Source organism: Spinacia oleracea, chromosome 5, assembly GCF_020520425.1.
Source record: "Spinacia oleracea cultivar Varoflay chromosome 5, BTI_SOV_V1, whole genome shotgun sequence".
NCBI lineage: Eukaryota > Viridiplantae > Streptophyta > Magnoliopsida > Caryophyllales > Amaranthaceae > Spinacia > Spinacia oleracea.
In genome coordinates this window covers 77,730,507-77,743,642 of record NC_079491.1, presented here as the reverse complement: position 1 = coordinate 77,743,642, position 13,136 = coordinate 77,730,507, and the positions used below count along the sequence as shown (strand labels likewise).

Below are 13,136 nucleotides of genomic sequence, written 5' to 3'. Positions count from 1 at the left end.
TTTTAGGGACGTAAAACGAAGGAAAATCCAGCACATCGTTCTTTTTTGAAAAAACGGAAAACCAATCCTTTTAATTTTTGGAAAAAAGGGAAAACCGAAAAAAGTTATCGCTGCAGCGACTAAGGACCTGCGTGGTTAGTGACGCAGACCCCGCCGGCTAAAGATGGCGAGCCTGTCCGCTAAGGGTGGACACCCCGTCCGATAGAAGTGGACGAATCTGTTTTTGAAATTTGAAAATAAGGACCTACGCGGTTTGTGACGTAGACCCCGCCGGCTGAAGATGGCGAACCTGTCCGCTAAGGGTGGACACCCCATCCGATAGATGTGGACGAATCTATTTTGAAATTTGTTTGTGCTTTTTGAAAATAAGGACCTACGCGGTTTGTGACGTAGACCCCGCCGGCTGAAGATGGCGAGCCTGTTTGTGTTTTGAAGATCTCATTTTTTGAAAACTGAGGACCTGCGCGGTTAGTGACGCAGACCCCGCCGGCTGAAGATGGCGAGCCTATTTTGAATTTGAAGACTTAATTTTTCAAAAACTGAGGACCTGCGCGGCTAGTGACGCAGACCCCGCCCGCTGAAGGTGGGCGAGCCCTGTCCGCTAAGGGTGGACGCCCCGCTCGCTGAAGGTGAGCGAACCTGAATTCGTCTTCTTGATTTGGGATTCGCGTGCCGCGGTCTTGCCTGATTGAGGTGGACAAGTCCCTATTTCATTTTGTTCTTTGTGATTTCTTTTGAGAATTTCCTTTTATTCATTCTTGCAAGAGCGAATTCTCTCGAGGGATGCTCGAATTTAGTTGCAACCTCAATGTGGGTCGACAACGTGCTTAGACGGACCATTGTCTTGTGGTCATCATCTTTCATGGTTTTGAGCTAGTCTTTATGGCTCAATCTTGCCACTACCTGGGTCCTTGATTAGGGGACTATGTATAAGTATCAACGGCGACCTTTGTCTTGAGGTCGTAAACCGGTTTTATTTGAGACATCCAAACACTGGACTTCGTACAGTGTAGTCTGGGAATATTGTTTTAACTTTGCACACTTTCTTTTGAAATATATATTTTCTTTCGAGCCCCCAAACATTCGTGCTTGACGGTCATTTCTTGTAAAAGAGGTTCCTTGGGGATACGCATTCTGTAATGTCCTTGATCGTGTTCGGGATTGTGCTCGTAAGTGCGAGCGATCTTTGTAGTGGTGTGCTACTCTTAACAAAGTCGTGAGGTGCGACTTTCAGTAAGGACATCGGCAATTTTCGAGTCGAATGGATGCGGCAGGGCCCAATAGAAGTTAGGGCCTTTTTTGAGCCTGGGTTCATTTTCGGCGCCTAGGCCTAGGCGTTGAAGTAATTCACGCCCAGGTGGGGCGTTAAAAATGTTGTGTGGGCTGGTCTTTTGATGACACAGTTGGCATCTTGTTCATTCGTTTATTTCACTTGGAAGTTCTATGTATTCTCTTTTCTTTGTTTTTTCTTTGTTTTTAGAACGTGATGATTTTCTTGAGAAGCCATAGCCGATTGGTGGACTACGGTGCTTGTCGCTTTGGGGCGATTATTTTAAGAAACTGTTGCTCTTAAGGCGTACAGTTATTGCGATAGTTGGGCGAGTCTATATGGCCCGAGGAACATACCTTGAGGCGTAAGACTTTGACCGCTCTTGTTGTTGTATATTTTTCCTTTTGAACGCGTTCGTGAATGATGACATGTATGTGGAAACGAGTGTTCATAGAATGGTCGTGGTGTGCGGTCCATTAATCAGTTTGCTTGAATCATATTTTTTTGAGCAATGACTGATTTTGAATAGTTTGCTTAGAAGCTTGATAGGGGTCAGGCCCATTCATGAAGTGGGCTCAAACATCGTGATTGTTCAAACATTTGCTTCGAGATTTTTTTTTATTTTGCTATGGTTTTTTCGTAGCTTGGAGCCCCCTAGTATGCATGTTGGGATGCTTCCTTTTGGCGTACGATTTTGTAGGTTCTTTCGAGAAAGATGCCTTGGGGTTCCGCTCGTGTAGGTGCGAGCTATCCCTTTCGTGGTAGGTAATATTTTGCTACCTTTAATCCTTAATGTAGAAGTCGTGTGGCTTGCATTTTGAATTTGGGGCGATAAGTAGTCTTTGCCTCTTTTACACATGCTCTTGGTCGTGATGTATTAGTGCAATATGCCTTACTCTTTTTTAGACTTGTACCGTGGGATGGTTAAACTTATGGTGCGACGTAGGCTTGTGTGGCCTAACAGGTGTCTTAGAACATTTCTCCAGGTGTTGGGGTATCATTATTATTTTTTGCATTGGAGTACTTCATTACGCCTCGTTCAGGTGCACGAACAAGTGTAGCACATTCTGCGTGGGTTTGCACGGTTTATTACTTCGTTCGATGCGAGGATTCATAGGTGTTTCTTCCTTATTTTTATATCCGGGCAAAACTTGGCTAGCAGAAAGAATCAGCGCCCAGGCTGGGGCGTTAAAGATATCGGCGCCCAGCTCTGGGCGTTGAAAATTATCTCTGGGTATATTTTGACAGTTCTTATCCTTGATTTTTTCCGTCGCTTTTGCTTTGGAACGACGTAGACTGTGTAACGGGCGCTTATAGGGCGAGCATTAGGTGCAGTACTTTGATCGGAGTTTTGGTGACTCGCGATTTTCAGTTACCCTTGTTAGTGGGGTGACTTTATATATTCTAAGTAGCGCTTAGAATTTGGGAGGGGTTGTAGCCATTCTAAGGTTCGTTTCACACGATTAAAGCTTAGGATTGTGCCCCTATGATGTATGTATAGCATTAGCGTCGAGAATTTGCGATAAAATTGTCATTTCGAGCATTTTTAGAGTGTTTTTCTCAACCCCCGATTGTAGCTACGGGATTGTCTTGATGCTATAATGCTTGGCATATGTTTTTATGCATTCATGCATTCATGGAGACATGGATCATGAATAGTTTGAACAAGACTCGTTTAGTGCGAGGTACGTTCAAGTAGTTTTGCTACTTCTCTTGTAAATGTCGTATTGTGCGACATTGCCATGGTCAAGGTAGTAACATGTGGAAGTTTGCCTTGACCAAAATCTAGGTGCCTTTCTTTACCCATAATCATATTTAGAAATCTTTTGACTCACTTGCAACATTGAGATAAACGCATACTTAGCTTAAACCAACGACACTTTATTATGTTCGAAGAAGTCTTTGAAAATCATTTGAAAATTATTTAAAATTCGAGTCCTATTGTGTACAATCCGAGGTGTCCTAGGCAAGTTGACTTATAGAAGGGTTCGTACAGGATCACATGAGTGAATCAAAATACTGTTACGATTTTTGGAATGCTGTCTAAGGATTTGCTGGAAGCCAGGGTGCAGGCGCCAAGATATACTTGTGCCCGTTTGGCATATGCGTTAGGCTTTTAGGGCCATCTTTTCCAAAATTGCGGGAATATAAACTGTTTTCAAATAGACTTAGATTTACTTGGTGTATGTCTGTACAAAAGGTCAAGGTATATTTAGTTCTTTCCCTAGCTCTTTCATTTCAATTTTTAGCCCCCAGTTGCTGTTATGTCTTTTTATTAATGATGCTTTCAGATTTCGATTTTAGATGCCCGTGTCATATGTCTGAGTAGGGTGAGCCTTGGTTAAGTGCCAAGTCCTATTGACAATGTCTGATTTTTTTTCAAAGGAGATTAGCAAGCATTCGAATTACCATGAATGGGTGCCCTGAGTTCGAAGGAACGATGGGGCGACGTCGTAGAATAATCCTCTTTATTGCAAGCTTACTGCCTTTATTACTTGTTGGCGATTATGTCTGTGTCTTAGTGGTGAAAGAAGGTCTTTAAGCGAACGACTATGTCTAGTGGTGAAAGAAGGTCTTTAAGTGAGTTAGTTCGCTTTAGGGAGGGTCAAGTCGAGTACTTTAGGGGTCATGGACGCTTGCGCTAGCCCCAATTCAATTGAGGCAAAGCGATCTTTTGAGTCTTGGCTAAGTGCCTAGGAGTGTGAGTGCTCCTTCTGGCAAGGGTACGTGCCCTTATTATTTTTCGATGTGTGCTCATTAATTTTGGCACCTTGATGACTTGGATTTTTCCTTTGACTTAAATTTTTCTTTCTACTTGGATTGCAAGTAATTAAATCTCAATAAGGGACTTTTATTTTTATTCTTGTTTTTCTATAGGCTTTAATATTGGTTGGACCGAATCATGGATTGCCTACGTATCCGCCTTAAATAGATTTTAATTTGGAATCAGGTCTTGCGTAGTTCTTAGCCTAGAAAATGGTTTCTTAGAATGCCGATTTTAAACAAGTACGTTCTGAGGTGGAAACATATTATTTGAAATGGTAGAATAAGTCACTAGAGGAAAAAACCTCAAGTGCGGGCTCATTTTAAGGGGTTTAGTGCGGGTTTTACATGTGCAGCACATGGCCTGCCCGCACTTGATATTTCTCAAGTGCTGCCAAAATATTGGCAGCACTTAATATTTCAAGTGCTGCCAATTTGGAAAATGAGCCCGCACTTGACATATTTTGTGCTGCCAATTTTAGAATATGACCCCGCACTTGATATATTTGGTGCTGCCAATTTTGAAAATGAGCCCGCACTTGACATATTTGGTGTTGCCAATATTGAAAATAAGCCCACACTTTACATATTTGGTGCTGCCAAATTTGAAAATGAGCCCGCACTTGACATAGAAATGGGCAGCACAAACATAAAAATGAGCAGCACTTGGCCTATAAATGAGCCGCACTTGATCTAGATTTGTTGCATAACCGATTTCCCTGCTACATATTACAATTGGACCACGCCACTGATTAACCTCCATACGTCATACAAAAAGTATCCAATTCTATAGATAATTAAATTAAATAGTATATAATTGAAAATATAAAAGTCGATTACATTACAATCATATGAAAAACTAGCTAGCATCCATCATTTAAGATTCAGTACAAGAAAATATCATAGACAATCACTGGTAATGAAATTTGCCAACATTTCTCGAACTTCATCTATCTCCTCAAAGGTGAAAAGCCGCTCCCTCGGATTATTGAATACCTTAAAAAGATCAACCATCAAAAAATATATATACACTTTAGTTATATTATAAATATTGAATCGTACAATAAATTAAGACTTAATTTGTTCATAATAAAGAAATAATGAACCGTATAATAATAAAATTGGTTAATTTCGGTCCCACCTTTCATCTAATGAACTTAAATAAATATCTTAAAGTCCTTCCATGTTTAATAAACTTATTTTTATGTTTCAAAGGCTCATTCTCACCCATTTTAGTGAAGTTATGCACATTTAAGTCTCGTTAGTTCATTATCGGCCACATTATGACTAAAATGGCTAATTTCGGTCCCAACTTTCAACTAATGAACTTAAATGAGTCTTTTAAATTCTTTCCATGTTTAATACACTTAGTTTTATGTTTCAAAGACTCATTCTCACCCATTTTGGTGCATTTATGCACATTTAAGCCTCGTTAGTTCATTATCGGTCATATTTTGACTAAAATGGCTAATTTCGGTCCCAACTTTCAACTAATGAACTTAAATAAGTATTTTAAAGTCTTTACATGTTTGATACACTTAGTTTTATATTTCAAATACTAATTATCACCCATTTTGGTGAAGTTATGCACATTTAAGACCCATTTAATCATTATCGGCCACATTTTGACTAAAATGGCTAATTTCGGTCCCAACTTTCATCTAATGAACTTAAATGAGTATTTTAAAGTCTTTCCATGTTTAATACACTTAGTTTCATGTTTTACATACTCATTCTCACCTATTTGGTGAAGTTATGCAGATTTAAGCATCGTTAGTTCATTATCGGTCACGTTTTGACTAAAATGGCTAATTTCGATCCCAACTTTCAACTATGAACTTCAATGAGTATTTTAAAGTCTTTCCATGTTTTATACACTTAGTTTTATATTTTAAAGAGTCATTCTCACAATTTTGGTGAAGTTATGCACATTTAAGCTTCGTTAGTTCATTATCGGTCAGGTTTTGACTAAAATGGCTAATTTTCGGTCCCAACTTTCATCTAATGAACTTAAATGAGTATTTTAAAGTCATTCCATGTTTAATACACTTAGTTTTATGTTTCAAATACTCATTCTCACCCATTTGGTGAAGTTATGCACATTTAAGCATCGTTACTTCATTATCGGTCACATTTTGACTAAAATGGCTAATTTCGGTCCCAACTTTCAACTAATGAAATTAAATGAGTATTTTAAAGTTTTTCCATGTTTAATACACTTGTTTTTATGTTTCAAAGACTCAATCTCACCATTTTGGTGAAGTTATGCACATTAAAGCTTCGTTAGTTCATTATCGATCACGTTTTGACTAAAATGGCTAATTTCGATCCCAACTTTCAACTAATGAACTTCAATGAGTATTTTAAAGTCTTTCTATGTTTAAAATACTTAATTTTATGTTTCAGATACTCATTCTCACATACTTTGGTCAAATTATGCACATTTAAAACTCGTTTGATCATTATAGGCCATATTTTGACTAAAATAGCTTATTTCGGTTCTAACTTTCAACCAATGAACCTATACAAGTATTTAAAACCCTTTAGATCTTTAATATACTTAGATATATGTTTCAAATACTCATTCTCACCTACTTTAGTCAAGTTATGCATATATGAAACTCGTTTGATAAGTATAGGTTACATTTTGACTCAAATGACTTATTTCGGTCCAAACTTTCAACTAATGAACCTAAATGGTTATTTTAAACCCTTTACATGTTTATTAGATTTATTTAATGTTTCTAAAACTCATTTGTACCTACTTTAGTTAAGTTAGGCACATATATATATATCAGGCTCGTTGATCATTATAGGCCATACCCTAGGGGGTGGGTTAACTGTTAAGGTGTCGCGTGTTACATCTATAAGTTGGGTTAACACGGTTTTCAACCAAATTCTGAATTTTTAGTTCAAATCCTAGTTGAAATTTCGTTCACAAGCCACAATGAATATAGCCAAGACTATCAAAACAAACAGAAACATCTTCAGCGTATTCTTTCATTTTTTTTAACCTCCCCCCCCCCCCCCCCCCAAACCCAACACAATGACTAACTATTGCCAAAATATTTGGATAAGATAACACTTGAAGAAACATCATCGGTGAAAACACAACTCACCAGTGCTGAATTTGAACGCCGAGTCTTTGATGCCTTTGCCAGATGGGTCGCCTACTTGAGCGTTCTCAACATTGGTTCCAAAATCATATATGCAAGAGAATCATTATATTAAGTATTGCCACAAATGTTTTTTCCTACTAGTGAATATCAAGCAATAATCTATACAAAGTACAACCAAGCAATAATCTATGGAGCATGGACACCATATATAACTAACTAGGTTTGTACTGACACCATAGAAGGCAAGACGTTCACTTACATGGTCATTACATGTACATAGAAGAAGAAAAGGGGGCAGGGGAGGATTAAAAGGTTAATACTAAAGACTATAGTCTTCAAAATCTGCAAGGAACTACATAGTCTAAACAGTAGACGTTTCCTATTCGATACTGGTACTTCTTATTCGAGTAGCAAAGTTGATATTTAAATAAATCTCAACTGCAACTATCAGTGGACAACAGGTATAAACAACTATTATGAATAACTCTTGATTAAGCTACTAGTAATATTACAATTCAGTAGTTGGGTCATCTGCAAGACCGGAACTTTCCAAAGGACATTTAACTTGAGACTTTGACTACATTATAGGATTCGATAATTATAAGCAGTCATTATTTGATTAAGAGACATCAAAAAGTAAAGTATCTGGATTAAACATGGTTACATATAGTATACATAAACTTAAAGTACTCAGATACATATATAAACTACATAATCATATTAAACAACCAAGTTGCATTGCTGAAAAAACATATAGATCAGTACCATATTTAACTTTGAACAACCAAGATTACAAATTTTTGTTTCTAAGTAATGCCCAAATTTGAGAATTCTTCTAAGCATTTTAAAAACATTTATCACAAATTCACAATTATAGAAAGAGGAATTAACAACCAAGATACAAGAATGTCCACCCGTAAATGGATATGGCACAACAGAAGGTTAACTTGACAATGATGCAAGCTGGTTAATTCCTCTTTCTGTAATTGGAGGAGGCAATCAACATGTTCAATAATAAAGGAAGATAGAAATATTAATCTTACATAAACTTACGCAAAAGCATACTTCCAAGGATGAGAAGATTCCCGGTGACTCACCCAGCAATAAATATAAGGCCTTTCAAAGAGTTATGCACAGTTGTACACTAACAGTGGCCTGCAAGGAATGTAGTTGGATTTCAGAGACCAGGAGATAATCTCTCAGCTGCGTGAATGAACAATCAGTGAAGTTTCTGCAATTCTAAACAAACTGCACATGAAACAACATATAGAGAAATAACACTAGCCTAAGTTGAAAAAGAAAGATCATATTTTTCAACAGAAAATAGCAACATGCTCCCAGTAATTCAGTAAAGACAAAAACTAACAAACTCCCAATTAACTTGAAAATTAAAATTCAATCGAAGTAGATCAAATAATCAAATAAATTACTCATGATCAACAAAATAGAATATAGAAACATTGAAGATTAACAAAAAAATCAGAGCTAAATGTCAAAAATTGAAACAACAAAAGACTCCCTTAATCACATACAAGCTTAAATAAGCCAGACAGGCGAAATTTAGAAAATAAATATGAACCACTTAATACAAAATCTATAGTTTTGATGCTTCAAGTATTACGTCAAAAAAGAATTTTAAATATAGTATAAAATCATAGAAATCAAACCCAAAATCAAAAATTTCCGAAACAACCCTAAATTATATATGTACGGAATGAGAGAAACTAAAGCAACCCCAAATTCCTATCTACGAAAATCAAGGGACTGGAACTTTAAAATTGGGCGATATGAGAACTAAAATATATCAAAAAATTAACCGGCGCAGCAGCAAGAAGACCAGGGTGGTAAAGAGACTGCCGTTGATTAGAGCTTGCGGCATCAAAGATTGCTACTGTTGCTTCATTCTTTGGCTCTGCATTCTTAATTAACCCAGGAATTGAAATTAATTTGGGGAAAATTGAATAAATGGGGGATAAATTAGGGTGAGGTCTCTGGGTATTTTATTTAGGGTTAGAGAGGGTTTTGACGTCAGAGAAGAACACCCTTGGAGAAATTTTGACTCCATGGTGGTGGCGGGTTACCGACAAAAAACACCAGAGGGAAGAGAGAGGGGGGGGGGGGGGGGGGGGGGGGGGGGTTTGAGGTGAAGAGAGAGACTGAGAAAGGAGCATGTCATTATATCCCTTTATTTTGTTTTGTGCGGCTAATTTGTGAAATGAGCCCGCACTTGAACTCAAGTGCTGCCAATTTTCTAAAATGTGCCCGCATTTGTGAAAATGTTTTTTTTTGGCTCTCAAGTGCTGCCAATTTATTAAATGGCCCGCACTTGAAGAGAAGCACATGACGATTTTTCCTCTTTTGAGTGAAGTTTATTATTATGCCCCTCTGCTGCTTTGCCGTAGGCCAAAATTTTGTTTATTTGTTTTAAGTACATATATTTTTTGGTGGTACGTATATTTGAATACGTACATGTATTTTTTTGGTGGTACGTATATCTGAATACGTGTTATACCCCCCAAGTGTTCGTTATTTTTCCGTGTATGTGCGGATAAAATGACGAGCACTTCTGGACAAAATTTCAGCAAGCAGAGAGATTCGGCGCCCAGGCAGGGGCGCTAAAGATTTTGGCGCCCAGCCGTGGGCACTGGAAATTATTTCTGGGCGGGTCTTTTTTGGTGCGCTAAATGCTTCTTTTTCTTTTTAGACTAACTTTAGAGGCGCTTTGCAAAGTTTCTTTTTTATTATTCACATTTTATTATTTTTTGCAATTTTCATTTGTTTCCTTTTTTTGTGTTTGTGACTCAAGACGGCTTGAAAGATGGGTTGAATGAGATAGGGTAATTTGTATAGGTGTTGGTCAAGCATGAGGATTATATCTGCTAGGGCTCACAATTTGCAGCTTCGTGCTAGTGTCACGAGTTTACATCAACCAAGGCCAATGAGTAGCCTGGGGACATTTCAAGGGTATAGGATGTATCCACACAAGTTATATGGTCATTATGCTAATGGTGGCGTAAGAGCAGGTTTGGGCTTTGGAAATAATGGGTATGACGCACGTGTCAATGGCCGTGCGTGGTTTGCGGTTGACATCAAGTTCGAGAACAAGAGTCGAGGTAATGGTTTCTTGGGTTATGGCGATGAGAACATGGATGGGTTAAATGAGGTGAACAAGGGCCCCAGAGTGAAGGCGTCTAAGAACATAAGGACTGGAAAGGGTAGACATCGTAGAACTTTATGTAGCTTTGTGGCATGATTTGGATTGGTTGACTCAGTTCTTTTCCTTCGTTTACTTGGGTAAATGTTGCACTTTGGGAGGTATGGGATAAGTATTCCATGGCTCGCTCTTTTCGCTCACCCTTTTCTCTTTCTCTTTTTTTTTTCTTTTCGCTCGGGATTTCTTCCCAACATAAATCCTTCAATCAATTTGGGCTAAAAGGTAGATGGTTGTGGTCTTTGAGTCACGAGGCGAGACTGAGTGAGCCTCGTTTGGTAGGCCTATAGTGGACCTTTACCTTTGGTGGGCCTAGGGTGGACCTTTAATTTTAGTAGGCCTAGGGTGGACCTTTAAATTGTTTTACTTTGCAAGCATATTTAGTCATTTATTAAAATGTGCAAATGGCGTAGATTCAAAATCTTGTTTTTACTTTATTGAAATTTAACGAAAGAATTACATCGAAAATAATTTTTTTTGCTTCTTTTCAGATTTCAGTTTTCGGGATTTAATTAGACTCAAACTTTCATTAATCTTTCTAATTATAACCCGTGTATGAATACAAGGAGGTGGCCTAGACTCAAAATAATGACATGGCGTAAGCCTATAATACTTGACCAAGCGACCCTCAGACTTAGGTTAATTGGACCATAACTTTCGATGGTTGACACTTCAGATTTTAACCCTTGGGTGTTCATTTGTCATGCGCCATTTTGCTTAATGTTGGCAAGGTAGTTAATTGGGGAGATCGAATTTTTATTTTTGCAAGACTAGAATCATTAGTGCGGCTTCTCTCTTAGTGTGTATTGCTTTACCCCAATGGTAGCCTTATGGTATGCCGATTTGGGTATTTTAATGGTTTGTCATGTTGCATTCATGGAAAATCTTTTATTCCGTACTTAGGAGTATTTCAAGGAGCGAGTGGCTCGAGAAGACTATGATGGTCGTGACCCAATGTGATCATAAGCCTTGAGGCTATTAATTTTGTGCCAATGGTATTGATACCTTAGGTTCACTTTGGGGGTTGTGCGACTATGGGGGAATGATTTTCAGAATGTGACTGTTTCCATTTTCCAAATACTATCATATATTCTTTTTATTGGTGAGAGAGAATATTGAGGCCGTGGATTCTTAGCAAGGGATGACAATTACATATGGGTGCTTATTGATTTAAATGTTAGGAAGGGAGACTCAATATGATTTAACCTTTTTACTTGCAGAACGACACCAAGCATTAGGACCGATTCTATGGATAAGACAACTAAGACTTAGGATTTAGATTGTACTTTGGCATAGCCTAGTCTAGACTCGGATTTTTTTTTTATTCGAACATTATGCACCCCCCTATTGGCGAAAAAAGGTATCCTTAGTCCCAACTCCCGAGGAAGTCGAGATTCGTTATGCTGTTCTGCCCGTTCACATTAATATGCTGATTTTTAGGTCGTCCCAACTTGATGGGGAAATAAACGCGGGGTAGGATCGTTTCACCCTTCGGCTATTTTGATTACTTACAAGCACGAGTATTTCCTTCACTATCCCCAGTGGAGTCGCCACTGTGAGGGGGTCGAAAAAGCACGAGGCTGATGCGTGACCTCGTCCCTCGAGGGTGTGACGATTCGTTTTTATTCAATCAAGTGTAATTGGATTTCCTGTGAGTTTACACCCAATTGACTAGTAATATAGGAGTCGCCATTCAGTTTTTAACGACAATGAGAAAAACTGACAAAACCTGGTTATCGTGACATAAAGGGAGTGCAATTATGTTTGACCACGACGGTCGTAGGTTCCCTTGTGATCCCTGGTGTGGGGATCTCTCAACATACACCCGCAAGGTAGAGATTGAGGGTTCGGGGGACTGTAACTACCGAGAGGAGTACTTCGCTCGTCGATAACTCCAGAGGCAGGATATCCTTACTAGCTCAGCATAAATAATTGAAGGGACATGCGTTAAGTATTAAACTAATCTGAGTTAATTTTAGCAATATGCAACATATAATACTAGATTGATCGTGATTATCTGATTTAAATAGTATTAAGGGACCTAGCATGATAATCAAATTTCCCAAAAATATCATATTTATTAGGCGTGATAGAACAATCAGATTTAGTTAGTTTAACAGTTCATAAAAAAGGGCGAGGAAAGCAGTTAAATCATCAAAAAAGGACACATTACGACGCACCCTTGAGAGGTGCGTCACGGTTCTCAGAAAACTAACCACTTTGACTTTGCTATTTCTCCTTTTTATTTAACGAATCTAAATTATGGAACAGGATACGTTCTGTTCGATTTATGGATCGATTGCGACAGAACGCGTGAACAATTTCGCAGCGTGAGGCTTAGGCTAAGGGTTGGAGTCAATACTCAGAATATGAATTGTGTGTTGTGTGTGTTCCTTTCACGTCGAATTTGGGGCTGTATTTATAGGGAAGAGTTCGTGGAAAGATAGAATTGCAGAGTTCTAATCCACAAAGAATTAGGAAAAAACACGTACCCAGGTATTTTCAGCGCCCAGGCCTGGGCGCCGAAGATTTCGGCGCCCAGAGCCAGGCGTTGAAAATAGGGTCTGGGCTGTTTTCTTAGTCAGATTCGGATTCCTGAAATCCGTAGAGTTTGAGACTTAATCGAGTCTTTTAGTGCGTATTAACCTTGCGACGGGATGCGTCTGGGCCCGTTACGAACTCTAGGCTCGTTAGGATTTTAATTAATACGTAATTCTTATTTCCGAATCATATTAGGAATAGGATTCTCGCAGTTTTCTATCTCATTTAGGAT

At 38.5% G+C, this 13,136-nt stretch overlaps 1 long non-coding RNA gene across 2 annotated transcripts; it reads right to left on the bottom strand.

Annotated features, from left to right (window-relative positions):
* Positions 1–4,827: 4,827 nt before the first annotated feature.
* On the bottom strand, positions 4,828–9,262 carry LOC130460774 (uncharacterized). 2 transcript variants are annotated; one of them, XR_008920894.1, is made up of 3 exons: positions 8,970–9,262; positions 7,153–8,355; positions 4,828–5,029 (listed from the first exon to the last, which is right to left on the bottom strand). It is a non-coding gene; the product is annotated as an uncharacterized lncRNA (long non-coding RNA). The 2 variants fall into 2 exon arrangements; XR_008920893.1 differs by having other exon boundaries at positions 7,153–8,307.
* Between the last annotated feature and the right edge of the window lie 3,874 nt (positions 9,263–13,136).